Source organism: Leptosomus discolor, chromosome 1 (assembly GCF_034619465.1).
Source record: "Leptosomus discolor isolate bLepDis1 chromosome 1, bLepDis1.hap2, whole genome shotgun sequence".
Taxonomy (NCBI): Eukaryota; Metazoa; Chordata; class Aves; order Leptosomiformes; family Leptosomidae; genus Leptosomus; species Leptosomus discolor.
The window spans coordinates 172,931,609-172,947,121 of record NC_141391.1 but is presented as its reverse complement, the minus strand read 5'-3'; positions in this window follow the sequence as shown (position 1 = coordinate 172,947,121).

Sequence of the window (15,513 nt, the reverse complement as noted above, 5' to 3'; positions counted from 1 at the left end):
TACTGTAAACAGATGTGCTACCTGGGACTGCTATTTGTAGTTTTGAATCTGGACCTTATATACCAAAAATCCTCTGATTGTTCTGGACAATATTATCCAAAAATTATACATTCAAAAAGCTATACTTCAGTGAGTTTGTCTGTGCAATGAAATAGATATGCTAAATAAGATGGCCAAATCAGTAGCAAGAAAAATGTCTCAAGTGCATTTGACTGTATCTAAGCAACAGAAGCCACGCTCAGCGCTGAGAGAGTGGAACTAGCCCGGTGCTTTGGCATATTTCATATCTTTATATAACTTGTTATTCTGGCATATTTATTAACTATTTCTTTCTACAATAACCTTCTGCTCTGTATGGAGTTTTTATTCAAATGAGATCCTATATAAGAATGTGCCAAACATCCCTACAAATGCTAGCAGAAAATGCAGTGTGCATGGAAATTGATGTCCTCCTATGTTATTCAGCCAGCCTTCTGAGACTGAAAGGGACTTCTTGAACTGCTCTAAGTACATCTTTATGCATTAGTCCCTTAGTGGTACTAGTCATAAGTGTAAAAACAATCTGAGGTTTTACTGCAGCATTTGGGATCCAGCAGCAGCAGATACAACAAAATGCAAAATTCCCTGTGTGAATACCAGCCACAGATGCTTTTACTGGTTTTGGGTCAGAAAGAGATGAGGAGAGGAGAGAAGGAAAAGAGGTAAAAAGGAAGGCACTATAAACCTTCAGATGGATGTTATTAATAAAAAAAATATGAAAAATTTAACTTTTAACAGAGAGAATCTGAAATATTTTTGGAAAATGTTCTATGGCAGAACGTTTACTGGTAAATGGTGAGAATTATAACTCAAATGAAATTCTGGTGATCTAGAAAATTTCAAATGGGTAATATTGCCAAGCATTGATAAGGTGTCTGGCAAATTAGCAGGAAAAGAGCAACAACAACTATGATTTACAGTAGAGATTTTGTTCATAAGACAATCATATCTATTGTTTATGCATATGCTATTTGTAGATATGATTTTCTCACTTAGTCAGTAGAATATTCACCTCATTAAACAGAAACATTATCAGTGAATTATTGCAGAGAAGACACTGAAAAGACATAAAATTGTATTACGCATGCTTTTTTCCTATGTATTTATTTTAGAAAGAAAAAGTACTAAAGGGTCATGTATATGTTATTATTAAATTACTGATTCTTTGCTAGTCACTGGAATAAATTCCTGGTAAAGCTACTGTTAGTTAACAATTTCTCTATGCGGAAAGAGCTAATTTTGAAGAGCCTAAGGAAGAAAAGTGAAGAACATCTCCTTTAATACTTTGTCGTCAGATCTGTTTGTGTAGCAATGATTCTACATATTGCATTCCCTTAGCCCCTAGTATGAAGATACTTCTCCTTTTTTTCTCATTTACAGAATGAATATGAAGAATGAACATAGTCTCACATAAAGAAACCAATTATATCATAGTTTCTTAATGTGCTGGCTTCAGCAATGGAGAAAAATAGAGAAATTCTGGACCCTTCCCTTCATTCTGGCCACTGATTTCCACATCTGCTTTACATCCCATCAAGACTGTTTGCATAGCTGTTTAAAGTAGATCACTGAAATGATCTGGATTAAAAGCAGCCCTAAGGGATAGTTAGTTTATAGTGGAAACGCTATAGCATCCAGATAGTTCGTAATTTAAGAGTTTACAATTTGTGCATAGTTTTCCTAAATCAGTACATCCATCTTCCACTCTTTCTCATTTTTCTAAGTATTCAGTTGGCCACTTTCTCACTGTGTATTAGAATATGGTGTTCTGGCTTCAGTGGAAAAGCATCGTAGTGTAGAACTCCTTCCCTAAAAGCAGCAGTAGGTTAGCTCAAAATTAGTAGGTTAGCTCAAAAACTTCTTTCAATTTAATATTTTTTACTCTTTTTCCACAACTACAAAATTTCCTTCTCTCTGCAGGAGAAAGAGTGTGAGATGGGGGAGTTTCATGGGGTTAAGTTGTAAGAATTTACATCCTCTGGTTTTTTTTTTTTCAGAGAGTTTCCACCACCCTAACGCTTATGAATGTTTATTTCACTGTCTTACACACAGATGATCTACAGACTTGTGTGTAGTGTAAGGAAAGGAGAACGCAAACATTTCTGTGCAGATAGTTGGGTCAATCCATTTCATGAGTCTAGCACTAACGATAATGCTAGTCTTCCAGCTGCCCTAAAAGGTGTACCTCAATGTTAACAATAGTGGGATAGCACACTGATGCAGTGCAGTGCATGTACCAGTGCACCATAGCTCAGAGGCTCAGAGTTCTACAGTGTTTTCTACTTGGGTGGCTACATGGTTCTAACAATTTGCACAATATTTTGTTTTGTTTATTCAGTCTACATAAAGAAACTCATTATTATCCCTTTTTAAACTGAGAAATAGAGTTATCTTGTTTACACAGCTGCCAAAGTTAATTCCCTATGGACCTTATTCTCAGTTCTGTTGCAATGTACTCTGCTACAGTGTAACTTCAGGATAAACCAAGTCCTAATGCTCCTTTTTAGGAGTTCCAGTTACATTTCCTTTTGTTCTTTTAAAAATAAAGATAAATACAGCATCTAAAGAGCATAGGAAAAAAATAACTGGTAAGAAACGTTGGCTTTGTGTGTGTATTTGTGTGTGTGTGTGTAGTTACTCTTAAATGTCTGAAAGGATGATTTTTAATTTCTCATTAAATCAAAATGAAATGAAACTATAGAAGGGAGAGAGTTTCATACAAAACATGAGAAGCACTGAAATCAAAGTAAAATTCTAGTTATTTAAAATTTCAGCAAATATTGGTACTGTTCACATTATAGTTAAATGAGTTTTCCTATCTAATGAAAGGATATTTACAAGATTAGAATGGAAAACATCCACTTTGATTTTTCATGCTTTCTGATCTGTTGTCTGATATCAAATAAGCATGACACATGTGGCTAATTTAAGTTCAGCAGTGACAAAGGAAGATTTTCTATTTGAAATTAATGAATGTGTGATCAGAATTCAAGTCCTTCATAGTGATTAACTATTTTGACTTATTTTCTTTTTAGGAAGTCTACTATAATTAAACTCATTTTCTAATTTCAAATGAGTTGTGAGGCTCCATGGAAATTTTTTTTTTTTTGCCTGATTTTGACTTTTACTTTAAGCTATATCACTTTTTTTTTCAGCTAGTAACATCTTTTTTATCATCACTAATTTCATCTGATGCATGAACATTGACATATACTATTCTTCTTCCTCAGTGCTAAAGAGTGCAAAAATATCTAAAATGTTCAAGCAATAATCACATATTTTACACATTAATAGTGTTGATACTTAAATAGCTTTGAACGGATTCTACAGGGTCTGGCTGTGATAGAGTTAACATTCTTCACAGCAGCCCATATGGTGCTGTGCTTTGCATTTTTGACTAAACCAGTGCTGCTAACACACCAACGTTTTGGCTGTTGGTGAACAGTGCTTGTAGAGACTCTAGTCTTTCTCTTTTATCTCTGCACACATGCACTCCTACCCCTGCCCAGTGGGGGGGTGGGCAGGGGCAAGTCATAGCCAGAAAAGCTGACCCAAGCTGATTAAAGCGATATTTTGTGGCGTGTGATGTCATGCTCAGCAACAAAACTGGGATAGAGGAAGAAAAAGAGGGTGTGTGCCTTCCAAAGTGGCTGTTGTTTGGAGACTGGCTGGGCATCAGCCTGTTTGTGAGAGGTGGTGACCAATTGTCTTTGCATCATTTATCCTTTTTCTTCTTTCCTTTGGTTAGTAAACAGCCTTTATCTTGATCAGTGACTTTTCTCTCTTTTGCTCTTCCTATTCTTTCCCCCCCACCCCATGGGGGGGCGGGGCGTAGAGGGAGGTTGAAGGGTGAGTGAGTGGCTTTGTGGTGGGTGTTTAGTTGCTGGCCCAGGTAATCCCAAAATACTGATTTATATTTGATTCTGTGTTAGTCCTGTCATTCTAATTAGTTATACTGAAATTAAATTAATACACAAAATACTTACACAATGGAAGCAACAAGATAAAATCTTAAAGATCTGTTCAAGTAAATATGCTAATGCTCACTTCAAAATAAAGATCTGCCCATTATAATACTCAGAACCATTCTGTTTTTAGCAAACAAAAAGAAAGAGATAAATCAGTCTCATCTCTTGAAAATAGCTCCTCCTTTAAGAAGTTCTTTATAACCTCTAGATAACCTCATTTTTATACATGAAATAACTACCTCAATACAAGATGATTACGTGAAATGGAATAGGTATTTTTACATTACTTAAATCCTAACGTTGTCAGGAGTTTGTTTTGCAGGTATCATAAAGCATTGATGTCAATCTACTGTGATTTTACTGTCTTAGCAGAGTGCTTAATTCTAAACACCCTATTATTTTATTATACACATTTGGCATCTTTGGGAATGATACCTGTGTAATATTAAGCAATAGGTAAAAAAGTACTTAAAATATATCACAAATTAGTTTCTACAATTTTAATTTTTGTCATTACTCCACTAACAGGAAATATATCACTTAGTTTACAGGCTAATTCAGAAAACATCCAGGTTCTACACTTATTCATGCTATACTAAATATGTTAGAAAAACAAAACTTTATGCTAGATCTTTCTGTTGTGTTTTATTTAAATGCAAAGTTTAAGACAAATGATAAACAACCAGTAATATTTCAGAGGTATTTCCTTGATTGAATTAAGTTCAAAACCTCCTACATCAATGCTCACTAGTAATGTTGAGCTGATAAGCCCAATCTAATCATAATGTTAAAATCTAAAAAAATATTTTCAGTAGCATATTCACTAACATGTTGACTCTTTCCTATGCTGAATGGAATTATCAGAAATAAACTGCCTTTTGAATCTGTGTAGCCTAAGTCTTTGAAAGGAATAGTAAATATTATGATGGCTTTTTAATTTATTTTTTAAAAAATCCAAATAATTTGTGATATTTTCATGTAAGCCTGGAAAAATGAGTCATATACTTTAAAGGGTCACTATTATATCCACGGTAGGCCAAAAAGCTGCTTCAGAAAGATAGGAGTAATGATGTTTTCCAGTCCTCCAGTCCTTTGGCAGCCTTCAGATTAGATTCTAAATTTTTCTTGCTGACTTTTTATTCTGGCTTGAGACCCAGCTATGACTTTTCGAAAAAATTATTTAGTGCAGGAAAGAAAATGAAGGGCATTTATAGATTGGCAAGATCATGAATCTTGCATGAATCAGTCACACAAAAGTAGCTCTGGACTATCACTCTTGCTAGCTTTTCAAGTTGACAAAGAAAGGGCTGGTTTGTAACCTGTTTATGAAGTTTCTTTTAAAAACAATAAAGACAAGACAGGCACTCAGAGCTCCTCAGTAACACTAGGACAGCTAAAACTGAAATCATATAGATATTTCCTGTTGTGTCTGATCAGGATCCAGAATGATGTCACATGCTTTTCAGCATTATGAGAAGTACAAATCCTGGTCACTGCTAGGATATGCAACTGATGTTACATCTTGATTAGTTGACATACATTTAATAAGAATTACCACAAAAACAACTACATATTCTTGCATATAAATTTGATATATTGCTCAGACTAGTTGGAAATGAGTAATATATAATGTTTCCCAGTCAGCATCACATCCTCAGTTACTGAGGGCTCATACATCTGTAATCAATGTTGGCAACAATTCCTCAATTTTTGAACTATCACCTCTCTGGGACTTCTTTCAGTTGTAAACCAGAAGCTAAGACAGTGATCTCCTCACTAATACCCAAACATGTTTGTATGTGTTCTACAGTCATTCTATTCAACTGTGTGCCAGTCATGAAGGCCAAGACCCATCTGACTGAATCAGGTCAAGAAAGTCTAAAGATCTTCCTGCATTATAGTAAATCATTTGCTGAATTCGTAAAGTAGTCCTCCTGTTCTACTGAGTACTAGTGAAAGTGTTCAATAAAATATTCTGTTTCAAGACACAAATAACAGAAAGCTGTGTATCAACTGTGGATATCTTTAGAGAATAATGTAAGAAATATGACCAACTAGGGAAGACTGAAGAATCTGGAATTCATAGTCCATAGAAAATAAAAGGACATTCAACAGCTGTATTCAAATATTTGTGCCAACCATATCCTAAAGGAAGGAATAATTGTTCCCCTTGTTTAATGAGCAGATAGAAGCTTTCTAAGCAGAGGTAATGAACTAGGTAGGGGATTTACAATGCCATTTTAAATATTTGGAACTTTTCTAAGGTTAAAAATAGTTAACTCTTAATCCTTTCCACTGCTGGAACTTTGAGAGTATTAACCAGGTAAGTATTTGCATATATACAGGTAAACTTGATCTTGCCTTTGAAGTTAAATAACCTCTTGAGGTTTCTTTTAACCCTGTTTTCTAACTGCTATAATAGTGAAAACAGACTAAGGCAGTCTTTCAGGAGCTTGTTAAAGTGTAGTTTCATGATATGAAAAAAAAAATAAAGTTTTCTCTGAAGTCAATGTAATGGGTTTGCATGGCAAAGTTTTGGTAGCTGGGGGGTTACAGGGGTTGCTTCTGTGAGAAGCTGCTAGAAGCTTCCCCTATGTCCGATACAGCCAATACCAGTCGGCTCCAAGACAGACTCGCCGGTGGCCAAGGCCGAGCCAATCAGTGATGGTGGTAGCACCTCTGTGATAACGTGTTTAAGAAAGGGAAAAATTATTGCACAACAGCAATTGCAGCAAGAGAGAGGAGTGAGAACATGTGAGAGAAACATTTCTGCAGACACCAAGGTCAGTGAAGAAGGAGCAGGAGGAGGTACTCCAGGCACAAGAGCAGCAATTCCTCTGCAACCTGTGCTGAAGACCATAGTGAAGCAGGCTGTCCCCTTGCAGCCCACGGACAGTGGAGCAGATGACTGCCTACACCCCATGGAGGACCCCACATCGGAGTAGGTGGGTGCTGGAAGGAAGCTGTGAACCCGTGGGAAGCCTGCGCCGAGGCAGGGTCCTGGCAGGACCTGTGAACCCGTGGAGAGAAGCCCACACTAGAGTAGATTTGCTGCTAGTGACCCTGTGGGGAGACCCACGCTGGAGCAGTTCATGAAGAACTGAACCTGTGGGAAGGACTCACGTTGGAGAAGTCATGGAGGACTGTCTCCCATGAGAGGGACCCCACACTGGAGCAGGGGAAGCGTGTGAGGAGTCCTCCCCCTGAGGAGGAAGGAACGACAGAAAAAAACAGTGGGATGAACTGACCCCAACCCCCACTCCCTGTCCTCCCTGCACCTCCTGAGCGGAGGAGGTGAAAAATCGGGAACAATGTTAAGCACAGGAAAGAAGGGAGAGGTGGGGGGAAGGTGTTTTAAGGTTTGGTTTTATTTTGCATTACACCTCTCTGAGTTAATTGGTAATAAATTACATTTGTTCCCAAGTTGAGTCTGTTTTGCCCGTGACGGTAAATGCTGAGTGATCTCCCTGTCCTTATCTTGACCCACGAGCCCATTGTTATATTTTTCTCTCCTCTGTCCAGTTGAGGAGGGGAAGCAATATAGTGGCTTGCTGGGCATCTGGCATCCAACCAGTGTCAAACCATCATAGTCAGCTACAGCCTAATGATACCAGTAACAGCTATAATTTCTGTAGCTCAAAGAGGACCAAGACAGGAGAAAATAGTTTCTCGTTTAAGTATTTGTTCAGATTGCTGCTTCTGCTTTTTTGATAGAACTCTGTTTTCTGTAGCAGTTAATACATAATCCAGCAGTGTTACTCTCTGTCACAGTGATATTGATTAGGTAAAGAAATCAATCCCTATCATGTAAGGTTTTTAAGAAGAGATCATATACAGCAGAAAGAAAGAAAAGGGAAAAAGCAGGCAAACATGAGTGCAAGACCAAAAGAAATGTAACTAGATCAATGGCAAGTCATATGACCTTACTTTCAAGAAAGAACTTTGAAAATATTTTAAAGCTGAGTAGCTTTTACCCTTGGGCTGAAGAAAAGAAATTTCGAGTGGTCTAAAATATCATTTCCGTTTGGATCAGAAGTGCACTCCCACATGAGCCCACATAGCATTCTTTGGTTCTTATCATTGAATAGTCTTGAAACATGCAAACTGGATTCTTCTCAGGTGTAGCTGAAGCATATCTGTACTCTATATCTCTCTGATCTGTACTCCTGTGCCTAGTGGTTATTCAGCCCATGAGCCTAAATTCAAGCTAGTCAAAGTTAAAACACATTATGAGTATATGATATAGAATTGGGATTCTCAGAAGCAAGTGTTTTACTCTGCAAGTTGGCTCTTATTTCTCCATACTGCTTCCAAGTATGGACGCACATTCAAAATCCTTCCTTAGGCAGTACGGTTTGGTTTGGTTGACTCCAGCATTGTTATGGCCTTACATTCCTTTGTTGATCGTTTTTCTTGCCATGCAGAGCCCAGCATGTCCCTGATCAAACAGCATTAGGCTCGTCTGTCTTAGGCAGGTGAAAAAAAAGTGGGGGAAGCAGAAAACCCAAAGGCCTAAAGGAAATCTTAACTTCTTTTTTGTTTTTTTTTGATTCAGACAAATAAGCATAAGCCTGTTTCAAAATTCTGAAAAGCCAAATAAGAAAGGGAAGCAGAACACAACCTGCCATTTCTTCTGGTGGTTGTGATCCTGTATCATTATATGTAGCAGCCTCTGGGACCTGACAGCACTAAATTCCAACTCCAATACTGTCGATGGTGTCAGGATGCTCACGCTTCATGGGGTTACAGTTTTCCTTTGTGTTGCCTTTGGGAAGGAAAAGATTACGAGCAGTTGTGTATCAGAAAAGGCATCTTGTAAGTTCTTAATTAAAAGCAGGAATGTACCAGCTTTAATATATTTATATATATATATATCTCATAATCTAAGTTTTTTCCTAGCATAGTAATTTTATTAAGAATTAACATTATTTTATTTGACTCATAACCTCAGAAATAACAATCTCATCAGGACTTCCTCCCCCTTACCCTCCTTCTTCCCTCCCTCTCCTCGTCCCTCATTCTTCCTTGCTCCCTGACTTCTTTACTTCCATTTTCACAATAATGAGACCAAAATGAGCCTTTTAATTGTTTTGGTTTCTGCAGTGGACTATCAAGCAAACATTGAACCATGACTCTTTGGATGTTCTTGTGTTCACTGTCTGGTTCAGTAGTGCTGAACAAATCTGAGTAATTTCTGCCTGCAAGCTATTAGGCTGAAGTTCTCAAATATTCAAAGTCCAGTTAGTATTTAATTCACTTTTTTTTTATTATTTATTTTTCCAAAATAAAGAATAGAAGCAAATAAATTAATCTAATTCAACTGTTCTGGGAGGAAGGCATGGGGGGAAGCAAAAGGAAAAAAAAAAAGACTTCTCACATTAAAGTTCAAGAAAGCCATTACTACTCACAAAGCTGTCTCTCATACTTTCTGAGATACTTAGTACCGTTTCTCAGTAGACAGCTTAAAGCATCGTAGATGAAGCTAAATGTTTGATTTTATTAAACCCATCATGGATCTTATGGCCTCTGTTGCTACACATTTGTTTACCGGCCTGAAACTGCCAAATGAGGCAATTTACTCCCTCCATTTTTTATTGTTCTTATATTTCTTAAAGAAATATTGCAGCTGAACTTATATTATGAACTCTTTGTTCCTGAGAAGTTATTTATAACTTGGGCTGTATAGCTGGGTTGAAAAATGGTGTACCTTTTAGCTCAGAGGTAATTGTTTTTATGATTTTCTTTTGTTTTATAGAGAACTGCAAAAGTACAAAAAAAAACCCCTAAAATACCTCCATCAGGTCAACAAATTCATGATACTTGCATCATCAAAACAGCTTTTGAAGGTGGTAAGTACTGAAGCTTGTGAGAAATGTAGTCAACTCTTTGATGGACTGGGATTTCTAATTTTTTGGAACAAAGGCCTGACTTTTATTTACATAGATTTAGTGCTTAGCCCAACTGGGCCCTAAATCCCAGCTGTGTCGTTCAAAGTCTAGAATTTCTGGTTAAGAAAATTTAGAATATAGAAGATTAAGTGTAAAATGTATGGCTTTGTGCATAAAACCCCACATTTTGTGCATTTCTTTTATGTACTGGTGTATTGGGTATATGTGGCAAGGTTTTGGTAGCAGAGGGGGCTGCAGGGGTGGCTTCTGTGTGAAGACACCAGCAGCTGCTCCCATGTTTGACAAGCCCAGTCCCAGCCAGCTCCAAGATGGACCCACCACTGGCCAAACCTGAGCCAATTAGCGATGGTAGTGCCTCTGTGGTAATATATATCAAAATGGTAAAAATTACTGCACAACAACATCTGGGAAAGAGGAGTTTGAAAATGTAAGACAATCAACCCTGCAGACACAAAGCTCAGAGAAGGAGGGGGAGGTGTTCCAGGCACCAAAGCTGAGATTTCCCCTGCAGCCCATGAAGGAGATCATGGGGACACATGTTGTCCCCCTGCAGCTCAAGGAGGTCTACAGTGGAACAGATAACCACACTGCAACAACCACACTGGAGCAAGTTGTTGTGTCCTGCAGCCTGTGGAGAGCCTATGCTGGAGCAGGTTTTCTGGCAGGATCTGTGACCCCTGTGGGTCCCCACAGGGTCAGCAGTCTGTTCCTGAAGGACTGCACCCCCTGGGAAGGACCCATGCTGGAACAGTTTGTGAAGAACTGCAGCCTGTGGGAAAGATCCACATTGGAGAAGTTACTGAAGGACTATATCCAGTGGGAGGGACCCCTCGCTGGAGTAGGGGAAGAACATGAGGAGGAAGGAGTGGCAGAGATGAAGCATTATGAACTGACTGCAACTCCCATTCCCCATCCCAGTGGCAGGTGGTAGAAGAGCTGGGAGTGAAGTTGAGCTTGAGAAGAAGGGGTGGGGGGAAAGGTGGTTTTAGATTTTTCTTTATTTTCATTATCCTACTCTCTTACAATTAATTGGTAATAACTTAAATTAACTTCCGCGAGATGAATTAGTTTTGTCCTTGATGGTAATAGGTAAGTGATCTCCCTGATCTAAATCCACAAGTTTTTCACTGTATTTTCTCCATACATCCTGCTGAGGAAAAGTGAAAAAGCAGCTTGGTGGGCATCTAGCAGCCAGCCAAGTTTAACACACCACAGACAGTTTGCTTGTCAATTCTCTATTTGCTATATTTTGTTGTCAATTATAAATATAAACTTCTTCAGAAGCTGTATCAGAAGCTTCCAGAGCATGGGATAGATTTCCTTTAAGAAATTCCCCCAAGTTCCTTACTGAGGAAAAAACCCCAAACCAAATCAAAACCTTCAACATAGTGACAGAGAAGAAAGAAGAAAAATAAATTATTAAATTACTACTTTCTAACTGGAAATACTTTGGAGTTTAGTCCAAGGAATGACAGGCGGTGATGTGGGGGAGAAAGAGTTGAGACTGAAGGACATGCTAAAGGAAGAAAGAAAAGCACTTTGAGATTGTGTCATTCTAAACAGAGGAAAAATTTGAAGTACTTAAGGTTTCATTTGAAAAAAAGAATTGAGACCTTGTTTAGAGGAATGGTGGAATAGAACTGATGAGAAACAAGATGAATAAGTGTGAGAGGAACACAACTTTGCAGAAGCATAGGAAAACATTAAGACTCTAAGACTTCTGAGAGAGTGAGCAGATGGGAGGAATGTGAATATATGTAAGGCAAATGAAAACAATTATTTTAACATCGGCATTATTATGCTTTTACATTACATACTGTGGTCACATTTATGAATTTAAAATTATGATTTTTTAAAACAGCAGTATCCTAATACAATGATAAATAGCAGGAACTATTTTAGGATATTAAAAATAAATAGTTTAAATATTATTGACTTTTGATTTCTTGGCACTAAACATTTGAATACTGCATAATCTTGCAGAAAAGGAAATTTAGTGCTACACAACTATTACTTAAACTTGCAGAAGAGGAAATGTGAAAACCATCCTTAGTTAAAATAGGCACAAATCAAACAATTTTCATATTTGTCCAGGGATTTGGAATAAGAAAAACAATTCATTATCTTTTAAATATCATTGCAGAGAAAAGTTGCACTACAGTGAATAAATAACAAAGTAAATTGTTTTCTTACCAAAGATCAGAAAGATCAAGTATTGTCGCATTTTTATAAAGTATTTCCATTTGCTTTATATTAACATGTTCCTTATGAGTGTTCTATGTACGATGCTTTCACAAAACACGTTAGGGAATCAGCTTTCTGGTTTCCACAGATTTGCTACTGAAGTAAAAATAAACTTCAGCATTAAGAATCTACAGGTTAGAGACAAAAAATAATCCATCTCAAGATATTTTTGTAACAAAATTTACTTGTAAGAGTTAACTTTTCTACCTTTTCAGGAAACTTTACCTCCACCATGGTTACAACATCCCTCCTAGATTGTCTGTCTTTCTCTTCATGCCCGCCCAGCTGCACAGGCACTAAGTTTGCTCAAGGATGTGGCAATCTCTCCTCCTTCCTGTCCTTGGTGGTTGAAGCTGCCAGGACATAGCATGCATCTGGCCATGCTTCATACTTATCTGATTCCAAATATGGTGCATATTAAACTGGTTAACAAACCAGATGCAATCTGTCCCTGTGATTTTCACATAGATTATATTGGTTACACTGGAACAGTACTAACAGAAAAAAAATGTCTCTGATAAAAATCTGAGCTCAAAATGACAATGTTATGTGTGTTCAAAGTCCTTCATTGCTGATTTTAAATCAAGATCATGGGATTTTGGAGGGACAGGGGTAAAGTATTTGTTTTAGAGGAAAACACTTTTCATCAGAGCTGAAAATTGAAATATTCTAGGTAAAAACATAATGCTGCCCAAATTTTGTGAAAGCTGTAGGTCTTTTCCTTGTTTCCTTTGCTCCCAGAACTTTAGCTTGTTTATTTTTCCCATGATACAGAACTGCCAAGGACACTCAAAAAACATTCACTATTCATAATTTTAAGTAGAACTATCACTGACAAAAAACACATTTTTTTTAGAATTGAGAAGCTATCTCTCCTTCAGTGGAGAAATAGCACTGTAAATGGACAAAAATCGGGAAGTTTGCCTTTTTTTGGCTAGATGTTTGTCAGGAGTTGAAACTGTTTAGTGTTTATTAACAAAAATTTTATTTCACAAAAAGTTTTTAGAGAGTTTTAGCCATTTTAATAATTGATTTCATAGTTTCTGATTTCTATGGAAGACTATGATTTCTGCAGAGCACATTGGCTTCCGATGTTGTTGGTTGTACTAACCAGAAATTATACAGTCAAACTCTATACTCCTAACCACTTAGATGTGCTATTGCTCCAGCTGATGAAATCTCTGAGCATGCTTTGTCATCTCCTGCTAGCAGGGAAAGGTGTAGTTCTCTTCCATCCCACCTGTCAGCCTATTCAGTCAGTTACTGAGCAGATAAATTTTTCACTATGCAGTAGATTCTTATTTCTTCTTTGCCTCACAACTTCTTCTCAGAAGGCAGGTTATATTTCTTTCAGCTATTTTCCAACTAATGGCTGTCATTAAGTGCTTTAGTAACTTCCTTAGGCTCTGTCTGTAGTCAGTGAAGAAAGGCTGATCCAGAGGATGAGTGGGAGCATCCAAATCAGATGCTGTTCAAAACTCTTTGGGTGAAAAAGTTTACAGTGGAAATTGAGTGCGATGAACACACTGGAGAACAAAATGTTACCTGTCTATTATTAACTAATTTGCTTCAAGTTCATTTGTTCCACTGTTTCTTCCACCATCCCATCTTGAAATTCAGTTTGGAGGTTTGGTTTGTTTCTTACATTTTCCTTTTTGTCTCCAGGCTAGCTCTTCTGCTTCTTCAATATATTCTGCTTCCTTGCAAGATGGTTTGTCTGATTACATCTTTCTTTTAGTTCAGATTCTATCCTAGTAAATAATTTTGAGACCATCTGTGTTACAGTAACACAGGAACAGATATGGGAGGGGTTAATGTACAGCTATGCTAGGAAAGCAAGCAGAATCATGGCCCTGATCCTAGCCACAGTCTTGGTCAAAAATACTTGTTGGGAATGCCTCAGTATCTTAGGTACCAAACACAGAATCACTGTCAAGAAGACCTAATAAGTTTACCCCTTTTATTCTGGGACACTGGAAAGAATTATTCCAATTTCATCTTATTCCTGTAACTCTGAATATTATTACCTAGATCCTTAATTACAACTCCTCACACTTCCGATTGTCCATGTTGGGTGTAAATTGTTCTTGAAACAAGTGTTGGCTGCAAAAAATATCAGGTTGCCAGAACAGAAGGAAATACACAACCAGTGTCCGCTGAAGGTCTTATCACTCCTTTCCGAAAGTCATACAGAATGAGGCCAAGTGCCTTTTTTGTGATGGTCCATGATCACTTATAACCCCTTTCCTGCCTCAGCTCTACTCTGTTTCTCTTGAGTTAAAAATTCAAAGTCTTATTCCCATGAATAATACTTCTTTGATTAAATAGTCCCAGATGTCACCAAGCTCTCATATTGTACTGTACCCATAGAAAATTATTATCACTATTATCACTGTTATTAATTATTTTACATACTTTAACATATAATGGAAAAAATGTAATTAAAAGAAGGGTTATTAAATATTCCATAATAAGACTGGCAAGTGTTTTGTGTCTTTCCAGTATCTGTGGACACTTACCATACTTTCTTTTAACTGTCTTTTAAACAGACTGCACACATTTAGCTCTTTTAATCTTCCTTTAAGTGCTACTCTCTTCAGCACTGCGATCATTTTTAGTCCTCATGTCTCATCTCTTACCCATCAAATATTCAGTCTTTCTATAGTATTCATATACCTAAGACTGAATGTCATATTCTGGACAACAGTATATGAAAGAAACGCAGTCCATAACTCAAAAAATATTTAAGCATGTATATCATCTTCGGCATACAATAAATATCATTAATGTCACTGAAAGGATCCAAACCTACATGTGTGTGGACTTCTTACTGTGCCTTGGAATTCTGCAGAGGAAATATTTCTTTTCCATTCAGTAAAATATCAACAATTCTGTATAAATGATTGATTAGGTTTTTTTAAGTAAGCTCTTATTTGGGTGCTATGGGATTCTGGTCATAACGGGCTTTTTTCTGCATCACTGCTTTCCCTGTATTCAGGGTTATTTCCTGTATATTTTTTAGAAAATAATAATTTTTATTATTATTATTATTATGGTTCAGATTTCCATATTTTTTCCTTTGTATTATTTGGGGTTTTTTCCATTTTTTTTAGCTATTTCCAACTGACAATTCATAAATGCCATTAGAATATTGATGCTCTCTCTTAAAATATCAATATCAGTCATAATGTGTCTTGACAAATGTCATAGTCTGAAGTGTCGTAGTATATTCTCTTACAAGCTCATTACTTTCACTTCTTTTTTGCAAATCTTTCCTTATTGTTTTCCAATGGATTTTCAGTCCAGATGATGGTATTTGCACCTAGCACAAATCAAATTTATCAGGAGAGGGA